Here is a 16,292-nt window from a genome sequence, read left to right as displayed (position 1 = left end):
CGCACACATAAACTCTACCGTAAATGCACATACCGTGCGCCTGCGGGTGCACGTAACAGCGGGTATGCGCACGCACGGGAGAGCGTACGCATGCGCAGAGCGGACATGTATGAGGTGCAAATATGGTAGTGTGCATCGTGATATTTTTCTGACTTTGACAACTCCTTGGTCAGAGATAGAAATATAGACACAAGGAGAGTATCCACAATCCTAACCCCCACTTGCAGGGCACAGGTTCAGCTTACTGCCACTAAACTGACACCTGGACGCCCTGCACAGTGAGGGAGGATTAAGCAAGCAGGTCTGAGAGTACAGCCGCAAACCTGCTGAGTTCACAGAATAGCAAAAGAACCCCAGCAGGTTAAACAACTGACTCCAGTCTTACTGCTAGGTCCGGATTGGCAGAATGAAGTACCGAATCCCAAGGCCTATTTGCAGTAAGCAACAAGTAAATACAAGGTCACACAGTACTAGCTTACTCTCTGGAACTGACTAACAAACAAGGATTCAGCAGCATTTGCCTAGCCTGAGAGGATGGTTTATATAGCAGGTGCTGTCCACGCCCCACTCAGACCTCACAGACTGTGAGCACAAAACCAGCGCCGGATTCCCTGCCGTGCACAGAGCCTGTAACCACTGCACAGTAAAAACCCGGACCGGAGTATCAGCTGCGCTCAGGTTACTTCGCTAACACTTGCCTCCCGGTTGCCATGGCGACGTGGCAGCACAGAGCAGGAGATCCTAACAGTTACCCAGGGTGGTGAGGAAAATAAAGCAAGCAAAGGGAGCCATAATTCTAATAGCTCCAGCCTGGCCCAGAAGGCATTGGTACATAGATATACTAAGGATGTCCGTGGAAGCTCCAATTCTGCTTCCTCAATGTCCAGATCTACTAATGCAGGGGCCTTGTTATCACAGCCCCCTGGAACGGCTGTCTTTGACGGCGTGGCTGTTGAAACCTCTATCCTAAAATCAAGAGGATTTTCACAACAGGTAATTCAAACCATGCTTAGAGCAAGAAAGCCTTCTTCAGCTCGTATTATCATCGAATATGGTAGGCCTATATTCATTGGTGTAGCGAAAGAGGTACGGATCCAAGATCTTTTAAAGTATCCAGGATTTGGGATTTCCTCTAAGCAGGAATGGATAATGGATAAGGGTTTAAAAGTGGCTTCCTTGAGAGTTCAGGTATCAGCATTAACTGAAGAAGATTGCTAACCTACAGGATGTGCGTACTTTTTTTCAGGGAATGTTGCACATTCAACCACCGTTTGTTCCTCCTGCAGTACCCTGGGATTTAAATCTGGTTCTTAAAATCCTTCAGGGGGCTCCATTTGAACCACTTAAGAGAGCAGATCTTAAATAGTTGACGGCTAAAGTTCTCTTTTTACTGACGATAGTGTCAGCTAGAAGAGTGTCAGATTTAGGAGCACTGTCATGTAAGTCTCCTTTTCTGATCTTTTATCCAGATAAAGCAGTTCTCAGAACTAAATCTGGTTATCTTCCGAAGGTAGTTTCAAAGTTTCGCCTGAACAAAGAAATTGTAGTCCCGGCTTTTCAGGTATCGGGACTTTCTGCGGGAGAAGCGTCGCTGGACGTAGTCTGTGCATTAAGAATTTATGTAGATCGTACTAGCGCCATCAGAAAGACAGATTCTCTCTTCATTCTCTACGGATTTCACAAAAGAGGATGTCCTGCTACTAAACAGACGCTAGCAAGATGGCTTCGAATGACGATTCAGAAGCATATTCTCCCTGCTCCGGCTAATGTCTCTGCGCACTCTACACGTAGGGTAGGTCCTTCATGGGCAGCACAACATGGTGCTTCAGCAGAACAGATTCGTAAGGCAGCCACATGGTCTTCCATTAACACATTCATTAGACATTATGCCTTGGATACTTTTGCCTCTCATGACACGGAATTCGGGCGAAAGGTTCTCCTGGCTAATCAGGAGCGTCCCCACCACTAATAATGGCTTTGGGAATCCCAATGTTATTCTGTGGATAACCTGTGGACCCGGCCGGAGAAATATACCGTTATGCTAAGAACTTATCGTTGATAACGGAATTTCTCCTATGTCCACACACAGGGATCCCACCCTGACGCACCTGATTTGAGGATCTTTACAATCACTAAACCTCTTCCCTCTTGTATGGAAGGGTGTGCATGTGTGTTCTTATCACCTGAATAGGGTTCTACATGATTGCCTAAATTGCTGTGAAAACAACTGATTTGACTGAGTCGGTGGGCGGGATTATATGGAGGAGCCCGATGCATCCTGGGAGGCCAGAAAGCTTGTGACTATTTGGTGCCATTTCCGCTGTCGCCTCGGCATATCCCAATGTTATCCTGTGGATCCCTGTGGACATAGGAGAAATTCTGTTATCAACGGTAAGTTCTTACCATAACGGTATATTTTTCCTGTAGGCCTGTGCTGGGCCATGAATGTTATTTATTTCTTTTTCTCTTACGTCCTAGAGGATGCTGGGGACTCCGTAAGGACCATGGGGTATAGACGGGCTCCGCAGGAGACATGGGCACTATAAAGAACTTTAGATGGGTGTGCACTGGCTCCTCCCTCTATGCCCCTCCTCCAGACCTCAGTTAGATCCTGTGACTAGAGGAGACTTTTATTTTCAGGGAGCACTGCTGGCAAGAGGCTCCCTGCATCGTGGGACTGAGGAGAGAGAAGCAGACCTACTGCTTCTTAGGCTACTGGACACCATTAGCTCCAGAGGGTCGGAATGCAGGTCTTACCCTCGCCGTTCGTCCCGGAGCTGCGCCGCCGTCCTCACAGAGCCAGAAGATAGAAGCCGGGTGAGTATAAGAAGAAAGAAGACTTCAAAGGCGGCAGAAGACTTCAGATCTTCTCTGAGATAACGCGCAGCGGTAACGCTGCGCGCCATTGCTCCCACACAACACAGACAGCGGGCACTGAAGGGTGCAGGACGTAGGGGGGGTGCCCTGGGGGAGCAATAATAAACCTCTAGGGACTGGCTAACATATATATAGGCTGCGGAGGCAGTATATTATATAATCCCCCACCAGTATTGAAAATTTGAGCAGGACCGAAGCCCGCCGCTGAGGGGGCAGTGCTTGATCCTCCAGCACTAACCAGCGCCATTTTCTCCACAGCACACTACAGAGAAGCTGGCTCCCCGGACTCTCCCCTGCAGAACACGGTGACAGAGGGCAAAAAAGAGGGGGGGTGGGGGGGGCACTTTTAATTGGCGCAGTGAGTGTGTATATATATATATATATATATTTATATAAAAGCGCTGTTTTATCTGGGAATTTTGTTTCCAGTGTCAGTTGGCGCTGGGTGTGTGCTGGCATACTCTCTCTCTGTCTCTCCAAAGGGCCTTATCCCTGAGTGTGTGGGGGTGTCGGTACGCGTGTGTCGGCATGTCTGAAGCGGAAGGCTCATCTAAGGAGGAGGTGGAGCAGATGATTGTGGTGTCTCCGTCGGCAACGCCGACATCTGATTGGTTGGATATGCTGAATGTTTTAAATGCAAATGTGTCTTTATTACATTAGAGGTTGGACAAAGCAGAGTCCAGGGATAGAACAGGGAGTCAATCCATGGCTTTGACTGTGTCACAGGGCCCTTCAGGGTCTCAGAAACGTCCCCTGTCCCAAGTAGCAGACACTGATACCGACACGGATTCTGACTCCAGTGTCGACTACGATGATGCGAGGTTACACCCAAGGGTGGCCAAAAGTATTCGTTATATGATTATTGCAATAGAGGATGTTTTACATATCACAGATGACCCCTCTGTCCCTGACAAGAGGGTACACATGTTTAAGGAAAAGAAACCTGAGGTAACCTTTCCCCCATCTCATGAGCTGAACTCGTTATTTGAAAAGGCTTGGGAAACTCCAGACAAGAAACTGCAGATTCCCAAAAGAATTCTTATGGCGTATCCTTTCCCTGTGCAGGACAGGTTACGGTGGGAATCCTCACCCAAGGTGGACAAGGCGTTAACGCGCTTGTCCAAAAAGGTGGCGCTACCATCTCCAGACACGGCAGCCCTCAAGGGTCCTGCTGATCGCAGACCGGAAACTACCTTAAAATCTATTTATACACATACGGGTGCCTTGCTCAGACCGGCAATAGCGTCGGCTTGGGTTTGTAGTGCTGTTGCGGCTTGGACAGATACTTTGTCAGCTGACATTGATACCCTGGATAGGGATACCATTTTATTGACCTTAGGTCACATTAAAGACGCAGTCTTATACAGTATATGAGAGACGCTCAGAGAGACGTTGGTCTGCTAGGTTCGAGAGCCAACGCCATGGCTAGCCCTGTGGACCCGCCAATGGACGGGTGATGCCGACTCAAAGAAGCATATGGAAGTTTTACCTTACAAAGGTGAGGATTTATTTTAGGAAGGTCTCGCGGACCTGGTTTCCACAGCTACCGCCGGTAAATCTTCTTTTTTACCTTATGTTTCCCCACAGCAAAAGAAAACGCTGCAATATCAGATGCAGTCCTTTCGGTCGCATAAGTCCAGAAGAGGTCGGGGCTCTTCCTTCCTCGCCAGAGGTAAGGGAAGAGGGGAAAAAACTGCCTGCTACGGCTAGTTCCCAGGAGCAGAGGTCCTCCCCGGCTTCTACTAAATCCACCGCATGACGCTGGGGCTCCACTGAGGGAGTCTGCGCCGGTGGGGGCACGTCTTCGACTCTTCAGCCACGTCTGGGTTCAGTCAGACGTGGATCCTTGGGCAAAGGAGTTTGTATCCCAGGGTTACAAGCTGGAATTCGAAGACGTGCCTCCTCGCCGGTTTTTCAAATCGGCTCTACCAGTTTCTCCCCCAGAGAGGGAGATAGCTTTAGCTGCAATTCAAAAACTGTGTCAACAAGTAGTTGTCGAGGTTCCCCTAGTTCAACAGGGGAAGGGGTACTATTTAACCCTATTTGTGGTCTCGAAACCGGATGGCTCGGTCAGACCCATTCTAAATTTAAAATTCCTAAACCTGTACTTGAAAAAGTTCAAAATCAATATGGAATCGCTCCGGTCAGTTATCTCCAGTCTGGAAGGGGGGGAATTTATGGTGTCACTGGACATAAAGGACGCATACCTTCATGTCCCCATATATCCCCTCATCAGGCATACCTGAGATTCGCTGTACAGGACTGTCATTTCCAGTTTCAGACGTTGCCGTTTGGGCTTTCCACGGCCCCGAGGATTTTCACCAAGGTAATGGCGGAAATGATGGTGCTCCTGCGCCGGCAGGGAGTCACAATTATCCCGTACTTGGACGATCTCCTGATAAAGGCGAGATCGAGAGATCAGTTGCTGAAAAGTGTGGTGCTCTCCCTGGGAGTGCTGCTGCAACATGGCTGGATTCTGAATCTACCAAAGACACAGTTGGTTCCAACAACTCGGCTATCTTTCTTAGGCATGATTCTGGACAGGGAACAAAAGAGGGTTTTTCTCCCAATGGAAAAAAGCCCAGGAACTCCAGAACATGGTCAGAGACCTGTTAAAACCGAAAAGAGTGTCAGTTCATCAATGCACTCGAGTACTGGGAAAAATGGTGGCGACCTACGAGGCCATCCCCTTCGGCAGGTTTCATGCGAGGACGTTTCAGTGGGACCTTCTGGACAAGTTGTCCGGTCCCATCTTCAAATTCATCAGAAAATAAGCCTGTCCCCCAGGGCCAGGGTGTCTCTCCTGTGGTGGCTGCAGAGTGCTCACCTTCTAGAAGGTAGCAGGTTCTGCATTTAAGACTGGGTTCTGGTGACCACGGACGCGAGCCTCCGAGGATGGGGAGCAGTCACACAAGGAAAAAACTTTCAGGGGATATGGTCAAGCCGGGAGGCTTGTCTACACATCAACGTACTGGAATTGAGGGGCATATACAACGGCCTACGTCAAGCGGAGAATCTTCTTCGCGACCTACCGGTTCTGATTCAATCAGACAACGTGACAGCCGTGGCTCATGTCAACCGCCAAGGCGGAACAAGGAGCAGAGTGGCAATGGCGGAAGCCACCAGGATTCTGCGCTGGGCGGAAAATCACATAAGCGCTTTGGCAGCAGTCTTCATTCCGGGAGTGGACAACTGGGAAGCAGACTTCCTCAGCAAACACGATCTCCATCCAGGAGAGTGTGGACTTCATCAAGAAGTTTTTGCAGAGATAACAAGTCATTGGGGACTTCCTCAAATAGACATGATGGCGTCACGCCTCAACAAGAAGCTTTGGAGGTATTGTGCCAGGTCAAGGGACCCTCAGGCAGTAGCAGTGGACGCCCTGGTGACACCGTGGGTGTTTCAGTCGGTCTATGTGTTCCCTCCTCTTCCACTGATCTCAAAGATATTGAGAATCATAAGACGAAAAAGAGTGCAGACAATACTCATTGTTCCAGATTGGCCTCGAATGGCCTGGTATTCCGATCTTCAGGAAATGCTCACAGAAGATCCGTGGCCTCTTCCTCTCAGAGAGGACCTGTTGCAACAGGGGCCCTACGTGTTCCAAGACTTACCGCAGTTACGTTTGACAGCATGGCGGTTGAACACCGAATCCTAGCTGGGAAAGGCATTCCGGAAGAAGTCATCCCTACTCTGATGAAGGCTAGAAAGGAGGTGACGGCGAAACATTATCACCGTATCTGGAGAAAGTATGTATCTTGGTGTGAATCCAAGAATGCTCCTACGGAAGTTTTCCATCTGGGACGTTTTCTCCACTTTCTACAGACAGGAGTGGATATGGGCCTAAAATTAGTCTCCATTAAGGTACAGATTTCGGCCCTATCAATTTTCTTTCAGAAGGAATTGGCTTCTCTCCCAGAAGTCCAGACTTTTGTAAAGGGAGTGCTGCACATACAGCCTCCTTTTGTGCCTCCAGTGGCACCATGGGACCTTAACGTGGTGTTACAGTTCCTAAAATCTCACTGGTTTGAACCTCTTCAAACAGTTGAATTAAAATTTCTCACTTGGAAGGTGGTCATGTTGTTGGCCTTGGCATCTGCAAGGCGGGTGTCTGAATTGGCGGCTTTGTCTCACAAAAGCCCCTATCTGATTATCCATGTGGATAGAGCAGAATTAAGGACTCGTCCTCAATTTTTGCCTAAAGTGGTTTCATCGTTTCATATGAACCAACCTATTGTGGTACCTGTGGCTACGAATGACTTGGAGGATTCCAAGTCACTGGATGTAGTCAGGGCCTTAAAACTTTATGTAGACAGGACGGCTCGGGTTAGGAAAACAGAGGCACTGTTTGTCCTGTATGCAGCCAACAAGGATGGCGCTCCTGCTTCGAAGCAGACTATTGCTCGCTGGATCTGTAACACAATTCAGCAGGCTCATTCTATGGCTGGATTGCCGTTACCAAATTCGGTAAAGGCCCATTCCACTAGGAAGGTGGGCTCTTCTTGGGTGGCTGCACGAGGCGTCTCGGCATTACAGCTTTGCCGAGCAGCGACTTGGTCGGGTTCAAACACTTTTGCTAAATTCTACAAGTTTGATACCTTGGCTGAGGAGGACCTCATGTTTGCTCAATCGGTGCTGCAGAGTCATCTGCACTCTCCCGTCCGGTCTGGAGCTTTGGTATAATCCCCATGGTCCTTACGGAGTCCCCAGCATCCTCTAGGACGTAAGAGAAAATAAGATTTTAAATATTTTTCTCCTAGTCCGTAGAGGATGCTGGGCGCCCGTCCCAGTGCGGACATATTTCTGCAAGGCTTGTATATAGTTATTGCTTACATAAGGATTATGTTACAGTTAAGATCAGTCTTTGGCTGATGCTGTTTTGTTCATACTGTTAACTGGTTGCGTATATTCCATGTTATACGGTGTGGATGGTGTGGGCTGGTATGAATCTTGCCCTTAGATTAACAAAAATCCTTTCCTCGTACTGTCCGTCTCCTCTGGGCACAGTTTCTCTAACTGAGGTCTGGAGGAGGGGCATAGAGGGAGGAGCCAGTGCACACCCATCTAAAGTTCTTTATAGTGCCCATGTCTCCTGCGGTGCCCCGTCTATACCCCATGGTCCTTACGGAGTCCCCAGCATCCTCTACGGACTAGGAGAAAAAGATTTACCGGTAGGTTTAAAATCTTATTTTTTTTATACCTGTGGTGTTGGGGGTCCATGCCTCAGCTGAACCCTATAACACCAAAGGAATAAAATAACATTCATGGCCCAGCACAGGCCCATCAGAAAAATATTTGTTTTATTTTTCAGACTGTATGCCTGTGTTGCTGGGCTATGATAAATGTTATTTTATTGCTGTGGTGGAGTGTTGGGCCCAGCCGTGGGTCATGAAAGTTTTTTCTTTTTCCTGTAGGCCTGTGCTGGGCCATGAATGTTAGTTATTTTTTTTATTTTTTTTTATACCTGTGGTGTTGGGGGGGCCATGCCTCAGCTGAACCCTATAACACCAAAGGAATAAAATAACATTCATGGCCCAGCACAGGCCCATAGGAAAATGTTGTTGTTTTTTTTCAGACTGTGGGCCTGTGCTTCTGGCCCATGATAAATGTTTTATTCCTGTTGCTGTGTTATGGTTCGGGTACCACTCCAGGACCCCGGGCATCAGGCACCGCTCCAGGGGTTTGCAACTCTGCTTCAACAGGAAAATCAAGAGAGGAGAGAAACATTCTCCTTTGGTTCCTGAATCTATAATGGGGCTCCCTAGCCCAGGGACCACAATTATAGGACAGAGTGCTTTTTAGTGTGGGTTGTGTGACAAGCTCCTCTGCCACAGTAGAGACAGGAGTAGGTCTTGTATCCTGACTAAACTTGGCCAGAGGACAGGACTTGTCGCCACACTTTGGCTTGCGCAACTCACAGGTCTGCAAATAGTGGCCTAAACCCCCACAATATAGGCATAAATCTAAGTTTTTGCGACGCAGACGCTCTTCTTCTGAGAGCCTGGGCCGCAGAAAACTTTTAAACCTTTTCTCTTTAATTAAACCTGAGGATTCACTTGTCACCATACTGTGAACAAGAGTCTCTTTATAGGATAAACTCTCAACAACTTCTGGCAAAATAAGCAAAATTTTGGTCAGAAGGTTTTGCAGTTCCTTTAAGGATTGCTGCAAAACTTCCAGCCGCTCAGGTTTCAAAGCACTGAAAGCAGAGTTCAGGGCTGAGAGAGATGCTTGCAGGGCTTGCATAGTAGGCATAGGAGGATTTCAAACTAGACAAGACAAGACTAGACTAGACAAGACAGGACTTTTTTTTTTTAACCAGACAAGACAAGACTGGATTTTTAAACTAGACAAGACAGGACTGGATTTTTAAACACTGGACTGGATTCTGCACACTGAATTCTAGACAGGACTGGATTCTAAACACCGGACTGGATTCTGCACACTGAGTTCTAGACAGGACTGAATTCTTCACAGGACTGGATTCTAGACTAGACACTGGGCTGGGCCAAAAAAGAAAAAGTTTTAATTCTTTTTTGTGGTATGGCTGGTGATAATGTTAGGTTCCTGGAGCTCAGAACAGGGGAGATGTTGCGTAGTGAGTCCTGAGCACCAGAACGTGACGCTGAGACAAGGTGTGGTGTGGAAATGGAACAGGAATAGCCCCTGGCACCCTACCTCCGTTGCTCTACCCGTGTTGTCAATTCACGCCTGCATGACTATGGTTTCTTGGGCCCATGGCAGCCGCGTTTGAAGGGCGGATTAGGTCTGCCCAACTTCGATGCCCCCGCAGGTCTTAAAGGGAGACAAAGCGTGAACTGAGACAGGGTAGTAACAAGGGGACCTCTAACTGAAACAACCAAAGCCAGGGGCTACTGACTAGCCTAAAACTAAATGTATGTGCGGCTTGCCGCCAAAGGAAAAGAACAACAAAGGAAATGCTGTCCACACGCCGACACAATACTTTTGAGTACCGGCAGTGACAGCATAAGCAGAACCCTCTGCAAAACACCAGTGACAGATATAACCAAGGAATATAGCGGCCTAGGCCGATGGACGCGGCAAAGCCGCTACTCACGGAACCGGTACAAATACTGGCAAACGGACAGGAACCCCCAATGCTGCCGACACAGACTCTCAGAACTGGAGGACAGGCAGAATCCCAAACGACAGACCGGTGGACAACAAGAAGCCAGAAACTCGACCAGGCACAGGCAGAGCCACAGGACTTCTGGACAGGAACGCTTCACGGCAGGACATGGGATAAGACACTGGAATCGACACTCAGGAAGCAGCTAGACAGACACTGCTAGACAGGAGCTCAGGAACTGGCAGGAACAAGCTCAGAACACAAGCACTCTGGAAGACTGGAAACCTAGAAATATCACCAGTGTCTGTGAATTGTACTGACCCAGCATATAACAGAGAGGCCTAATTAATTATCTCGTGCAGCTGCCCTGTTGCATGACTCCAAACTGACAAGATGCAATTAGCCGGCAGGTGAGGCCAACCACATGGAAACAGGCTGCAATTACACAGACTCACCACTGACAGCAAACAATAATCTTCTAAACCAGAGCAAAAGGAAATCCTGGCCTGCGAGAACTACAAACATAAAATAGGAATGAAACACTACCTGTGGTTCATAACAGTATCCTCTCCTAAAGGGTGAGCTCCGAGCACCCCATGACACCCACGGGGAACATAAACAGAAGTATAACATAAAATACCTAACCAAAATGCAAAACAGGAATGAGCCACAGCCGTGGCTCATAACATTGGTCTTGCTTGGGCTGGCGGGCGTAAAAGATTTTTATTTCTTGCATGGTATGTGTACTTTGTAGTGTGTGTGTTTATATACACTTTTTTTGTTTTGTTTCTTCTGCTGCTTTTGAAAACTTTTTATTTAGGCTAATAATATTGATAAAATTGGATAGGGAAGAGACTCGGCAGTCGGCACATGCAGTGCATCGCGAACGCAAAAAGTTTATGTAGTGTCAAATTCTTTTCTTTTTTTTCCTTTTTTTTGTTGTTTCTTAACTAATGCAAATCCAAAATACTTTATTTCAAGTGTTTGTTTTATTTTACCTCATTTTTTTTGTTTGTCACTCAGGAATCAGGATTTGGAATTTTGGAAAGTTTAGACAGTGGATTGCAATCCTAAGTACCGGTCCGTAACGACTCGGCTTATTGAACGAAGCAGACTCTACCCTGACCTGACACCCCCCCCCCTGGCCCCTTGGTTCACCAGTCCACCACCACCACCTCCTCCTACTGGACTGGACCCTGGACGACCTATTAGCCTGACCATCGTTTTCAAGGACTGCCTCAAAATCAAAACTACCAGTAGTAGAGTATGTTGTTTATAAGTCTGAAGGAGTGTGGAATTATTTTTTACGTGATAAAGCCACAGGTGAAGCAGCTCAGTGCAAAGATTGTGGAAAAGTTCTGAAATGTGGTGGCGGCTCTACCAAAGGCCTGCATGTGCACCTCAAGACAATGCACAAAATGTATATACAACAAAAAAGGTCAAATGTTGCTACTGGTGATACATAGAGCACTAGTGCAACAGAGTCTGCACTGACTACTGGAACAAAGTGTTATGAGCCACGGCTGTGGCTCATTCCTGTTTTGCATGTCAGTTATGTATTTTATGTTTATAAGTTGTCTTGCAGGCCAGGATTTCCCGTTTCTCTGTTTTAGAATACTCTTGGTTGCTGCCGCTGGTGAGTCTGTGTAATTGCAGCTTGTTCCCATGTGTTCAGCCTCACCTGGCTGCTAATTGCATCTTGTCAGCTTGGAGTCATGCAACAGGGCAGCTGCATGAGATTATTAATTAGGCCTCTCTGTTATATGCTGGCTCAGTGCAGTTCGCAGATGCTGGTGATATTTCTAAGTTTCCAGTCTGCTTGAGTTCTGAGCTTGTTCCTGCCAGTTCCTGAATTCCTGTGTCAGTCCCTGTGTCGATTCCTGTGTCTGATCCCGTGTCCTGCCGTTAAGTGTTCCTGTCCTGAAGTCCAGTGGCTTTGCCTGTGCCTGGTCAAGTTTCTGGCTTCTTGGTGTCCACCGGTCTGTCGTTCGGGATTCTGCCTGTCCTCCAGTTCTGAGAGTCTGTGTCTGCAGCATTGGAGGTTCCTGTCCGTTTGCCAGTATTCGTACCGGTTCCGTGAGTAGCGGCTCTGCCGCGTCCGTCGGCCTAGGCCGCTGTATTCCGTTATTATTTCTGTCACTGGTGTTTTGCAGAGGGTTCTGCTTATGCTGTCACCGCCGGTACACAAAAGTATTGTGTCGGTGTGTGGTCAGCATTTCCTTTGTTGTTCTTTTCCTTTGGCGGCAAGCCGCACATACATTTAGTTTTAGGCTAGTTAGTAGCCCCTGGCTTTGGTTGTTTCAGTTAGAGGGCCCCTTGTTATCACCCTGTCTCGGTACACTCTTTGTCTCTCTTTAAGACCTGAGGGGGCATCGAAGTTGGGCAGACGTAATCCGCCCTTCAAACGCGGCTGCCATGGGCTCAAGCAACCATAGTCTCGCAAGAGTGTGCTGACAGCACGGGCGAGACAACGGAGATAGGGCGCCGGGGGCTGTTCCCTTTCCATTCCCCTTTCCCAGCATTACGTCCTGGTGCTCTGGACTCACTTCATAACATCTCCCTTGTTCTGAGCATCAGGAACCTAACATTATAACATTATCACCAGCCCTACCACAAAAAAGAAATAAAACTTTTTTTATTTTTTGGCCCAGTCCAGTGTCTAGTCTAGAAATCCAGTCCGGTGTTTAGAGATCCAGTCCGGTGTTTAGAGATCCAGTCCGGTGTTTAGAATCCAGTCCGGTGTTTAAAAAAAAAAAATTTCAGTCTTGCCTTGTCTAGTCTTGCCTTGTCTTGCCTTGTCTTGTCTTGTCTAGTTTTAAATCCTCCTATGTCTACTATGCAAGCCCTGCAGGCATCTCTCTCAGCCCTGAACTCTGCTTTCAGTGCTTTGAGACCAGAGCGACTAGAAGTTTTGCAGCAATCCCTAAAGCAACTGCAAAACCTTCTGACTAAAATCTTGCTCATCTTGCCAGAAGTCGTTGAGAGTACATCTATCTCTAAAGAGACTCTTGTTCACAGTATGGTGACAAGAGAATCCTCTGGTTTAATTGAAGAGAAAAGGTTTAAAAGTTTTCTGCGGCCCAGGCTCTCAGAAGAGGAGCGTCTGCGTCGCAGAAACTTAAACTTATGCCTATATTGTGGGGGTTTAGGCCACTATCTGCAGACCTGTGAGTTGCGCAAGCCAAAGTGTGGTGACGAGTCTTGCCCTCTGGCCAAGTTGAGTCAGGATACAAGACCTACTCCTGTCTCCACTGTGGCAGAGGTACGTGTCACACAACCCACACTAAAAAGCTCTCTGTCCTATAATTGGGGTCCTTGGACAAGGGAGCCCCATTATAGATTCAGGAATCAAAAGAGAATGTTTCTCTCCTCTCTTGAGGTTCCTGGAGTGGTGCCCGATGCCCAGGTTCCTGGAGTGGTGCCCGATGCCCAGGTTCCTGGAGTGGTGCCCGATGCCCAGGTTCCTAGAGTGGTGCCCGAAGCCCAGGGTCCTGGAGTGGTGCCCGTAGCCCAGGGTCCTGGAGTGGTGCCCGTAGCCCAGGGTCCTGGAGTGGTGCCCGTAGCCCAGGGTCCTGGAGTGGTGCCCGTAGCCCAGGGTCCTGGAGTGGTGCCCGTAGCCCAGGGTCCTGGAGAGGTGCCCGATGCTCAGGATCTTGGTGCGGTACCCGGTGCCCAGAGTGTTGGAGCGGTACCCGGTGCCCAGAGTGCTGGAGCGGTACCCGGTGCCCAGAGTGCTGGAGCGGTACTTGGTACCCAGAGTGCTGGAGCGGTACCCGATGCCCAGAGTGCTGGAGCGGTACCCGATGCCCAAGCTTATAGAGGGACATCAAATATTGTAGCTCAGGTGTCCATACCAGAAGGGGTCTCAGAAGCTGTTACCCCAGGTAGGGACTTGAAAAGCGCAACCCCAGAAAGGGTATCTAAAACCATAGTTCTAGAAGGGAACTCGAGAAGCAAAACCCCAGAAGGGATATTTGAAGTAATATCCCCAAGTGGGGTCTCGAGAGACGCAGCCTCTAAGAAGGGTCTAGAGGTCGCTTCCCCAGGAAAGAACTTAAGAGGCGTAGCATTAGTGGAGGTGCTGAAGGTTATAGCTTCAGCAAAAGTCCCGGAAGTCATAATCCCGGGAGAAGTTTCGATAATTATCGGCTCAGAGAGGGAGGCCGATGGCTCGGTCCCAGTAAAAGAATCCGAGGTGCTGACCCCAGCGGGGTTCCCGGAGGCCACTCTCCCGGGTGGGGTTCAGAAAGTCACTGCCCTGGGTGGGGTTCAGAAAGTCACTGCCCCGGGTGGGGTTCAGAGAGTCTCAGCCTCGAGTAAGGTCAATAGTGACCAGGTACTAGCAAAGCACTTCAGTCAGTCAGATGGGAAGGAAACAGATCCTGACTCTGATATCTCAACATCCATAATCTTTAATGGGGACTTAGCCCAATTTCTGGCGCTTTACAAACACTATTACATTATTATGTTGTCTAGACCATTTCTGGGCATCACTTCAGAGAACCTTGTGCTCTATCTGATTTATTCTTTTAGAGGAGAGCCTTTTGAGTGGGCGACCAGCCTAATGAAAGCTGAAGATCCCATTCTTCAGGATCTCCCAGCATTCAGTGATGCAATTATTAAAAGATATGGTCCCAAAGAAATTGGTTCAGGTTCCTCTAAGTCACCCGTCTTGTCTGTTGAGAGTCCACCAAATACTATAAACTCGGCACAAGAGTCCCAGCCCGTTGTTTTGACTGCAGGATGTGCATTTCTGACTTCTTCTTCTTCTAATAATAGTACCTTGCCAGAAAGTTCAGCTCCCAAGGGTAAGAAACCTGTCTCTGATTTGAACGCAGCCTTGCTGGGTGGTACCATCAGTTCAGACAATGTTTGGGGAATTACCTTGGTCAGACCTAAAGAGCTTTGTAAAAAGAAGAAGAAAAATAAATAATTTTTGACTCTTGCCTTGATAAAACAAAAAAAAATAAAAAAATAAAGATTTTTTTTCCCCTTGTCTTGTGTCCAGTGGCCACCATCAGGGGGAGGGCACTGTTACAAGCTGTGGTTTGCAGCTTGTTTCTGTTTTCGTGTCTGTTAGACCAGTGTGTCAGGTTTTTTTTTGTATCCCTTGTTTTGGATAGTCTGCATTTTGGGGTCCTTTGACCCCTCCTCAAGGGGGGGGGGGTACTGTTATGAGCCACGGCTGTGGCTCATTCCTGTTTTGCATGTCAGTTATGTATTTGTTTATAAGTTGTCTTGCAGGCCAGGATTTCCCGTTGCTCTGTTTTAGAATACTCTTGGTTGCTGCCGCTGGTGAGTCTGTGTAATTGCAGCTTGTTCCCTTGTGTTCAGCCTCACCTGGCTGCTAATTGCATCTTGTCAGTTTGGAGTCATGCAACAGGGCAGCTGCATGAGATTATTAATTAGGCCTCTCTGTTATATGCTGGCTCAGTGCAGTTCGCAGATGCTGGTGATATTTCTAAGTTTCCAGTCTGCTTGAGTTCTGAGCTTGTTCCTGCCAGTTCCTGAATTCCTGTGTCAGTCCCTGTGTCGATTCCTGTGTCTGATCCCGTGTCCTGCCGTTAAGTGTTCCTGTCCTGAAGTCCAGTGGCTTTGCCTGTGCCTGGTCAAGTTTCTGGCTTCTTGGTGTCCACCGGTCTGTCGTTTGGGATTCTGCCTGTCCTCCAGTTCTGAGAGTCTGTGTCGGCAGCATTGGAGGTTCCTGTCCGTTTGCCAGTATTCGTACCGGTTCCGTGAGTAGCGGCTCTGCCGCGTCCGTCGGCCTAGGCCGCTGTATACCGTTATTATTTCTGTCACTGGTGTTTTGCAGAGGATTCTGCTTATGCTGTCACCGCCGGTACACAAAAGTATTGTGTCGGTGTGTGGTCAGCATTTCCTTTGTTGTTCTTTTCCTTTGGCGGCAAGCCGCACATACATTTAGTTTTAGGCTAGTTAGTAGCCCCTGGCTTTGGTTGTTTCAGTTAGAGGGCCCCTTGTTATCACCCTGTCTCGGTACACTCTTTGTCTCTCTTTAAGACCTGCGGGGGCATCGAAGTTGGGCAGACGTAATCCGCCCTTCAAACGCGGCTGCCATGGGCTCAAGCAACCAGTCTCGCAAGAGTGTGCTGACAGCACGGGCGAGACAACGGAGATAGGGCGCCGGGGGCTGTTCCCTTTCCATTCCCCTTTCCCAGCATTACGTCCTGGTGCTCTGGACTCACTTCATAACATCTCCCTTGTTTTGAGCACCAGGAACCTAACATTATAACACAAAGAAAAAAAGCCCTGATGCTGCAGTTGGGCCTATATTGAAATTTCTTGTAAAAAATATAGAAAATTCACT

The sequence above is a fragment of the Pseudophryne corroboree genome, chromosome 4 (assembly GCF_028390025.1).
Source record: "Pseudophryne corroboree isolate aPseCor3 chromosome 4, aPseCor3.hap2, whole genome shotgun sequence".
Taxonomy (NCBI): domain Eukaryota; kingdom Metazoa; phylum Chordata; class Amphibia; order Anura; family Myobatrachidae; genus Pseudophryne; species Pseudophryne corroboree.
Note: the sequence above shows the minus strand (reverse complement) of the source record.